At 44.5% G+C, this 1,680-nt stretch overlaps 1 protein-coding gene across 1 annotated transcript in view; it reads right to left on the bottom strand.

Moving 5' to 3' along the window:
- The window catches only part of PMF1 (polyamine modulated factor 1), a 33,085-nt gene that overhangs the window by 16,263 nt on the left and 15,142 nt on the right, over window positions 1–1,680 (bottom strand). The window lies entirely within an intron of this gene.

A 1,680-nucleotide genomic window follows, 5' to 3' on the forward strand; every position in this document is an offset into this window, starting at 1 on the left:
GGCGCCTGTAGTCCCAGCTACTTGGGAGGCTGAGGCAGAAGAATCGCCTAAGCCCAGGAGTTGGAGGTTGCTGAAGCGACTCCGCTGCACCCTACCAAAGGTGAAAAAGTGAGACTCTGTCTCTACAAAAAAAAAAAAACAAAAAACACACCGTGGGACAAATTGTTAAAAATCAGGACTATCCCGCCAAAAGTGAGACATCTGGTCACCTTACAGTATCAGCATCCAGCCCACCAAAATGCTACACGCCAGTTGCAATTATTCAGTCTTCCTACCCCCTCAGAGGTGTAAAACAGTCAGTAACTTGGCTCCTCAGACTTCTTCCCTCATGGAAGACAGGTGCTAATAAACATGGCTTGTGTACAAATGCATGGAGAAACCAATCCAACAGTGGGAAGAACCAACCATCAAGATTTGTCAAGCCGGGCTCACACCTGTAATCCTAGCACTCTGGGAGGCCGAGACAGGTGGATAGCTTGAGCTCACGGGTTTAAGACCAGCCTGAGCAAAAAGTGAGACCCTGTCTCTACTAAAAATAGAAAAACCAAGGCAAGAGGATCAGTAGAGCCCAAGAGGTTGGAGGTTGCTGTGAGCTGTGATACCATAGCATTCTACTCGGGAACAGCTTGCGACTCTGTCTGGAAAAAAAAAAAGATTTGTCCCCACTACTGAGAAAAGGCTAAATTGTATAAAATAAATAAATAAATAAATAAATAAGAGGTGGTGGTGGCTAAATTTATCATCAATGAAAATAACTTAAAAAAATCACATTTATAGGGTGGCGCCCACGGCTCAAAGGAGTATGGAGCTGGCCCCATATGCTGGAGGTGGTGGGTTCAAACCCCGCCCTGGCCAAAAACTGCAAAAAAAAAAAAAAAAATCACATTTATAGTCTGGGTACAGTGGCACATGCCTATAATCCCAACACTCTGGGAGACTGAGGCAGGAGGATCACTTGAAGTTAGAGGAGTTTAAGACCAGTCTGAGTAAGAGTGAAACTCCATCTCTACTAAAAACAGAAAAATGAGGCTCAGCACCCATAGCTCAGTGGATAGGGCACCAGCCACATACACTAAAGCTGGCAGATTTGAACTTAGCCCAGGCCTGCTAAACAACAATAATAGCTATAACAACAACAAAAAAATAGCCGGGCATTGTGGGAGGTGCCTGTAGTCCCAGCTACTTGGGAGGCTGAGGTAAGAGAATCGCTTAAGCTCAAGAGTTTGAGGTTGCTTAGAGCTGTGACGCTACGGCACTCCACCGAGGGCAACATAGGAAGATTCTGTCTCAAAAAACAAAAACAAAAATAGACATTTACTTAGTTTCAAAGCTGAGATGGCTATATTAACTGATTTTAACCTGTTATTTTTTTCTTAAACACTTATTATGAAATATCTGCGAAACCATCGCTGTTCTTGAACTCACTGAAGAAGCATTTCATTTACTGCACTAAAAACTCATAGCGGCTCAGTGCCTATAGCTCAAGTGGCTAGGGTGCCAGCCATATATACCAGAGCTGGCAGGTTCTAATCCAGCCTGGGTTGGCCAAACAACAATGACAACTACAATCAAAAAATAGCTGGGTGTTGTGACAGGCACCTATAGTCCCAGCTACTTGGGAGGCTGAGACAAGAGAATCGCTTAAGCCCAGGAGCTGGAGGTTGCTGTGAGTTGTGATGC

This window comes from Otolemur garnettii, unplaced genomic scaffold (assembly GCF_000181295.1).
Source record: "Otolemur garnettii isolate 467f Iridium unplaced genomic scaffold, OtoGar3 scaffold00091, whole genome shotgun sequence".
Classification (NCBI taxonomy): Eukaryota; Metazoa; Chordata; class Mammalia; order Primates; family Galagidae; genus Otolemur; species Otolemur garnettii.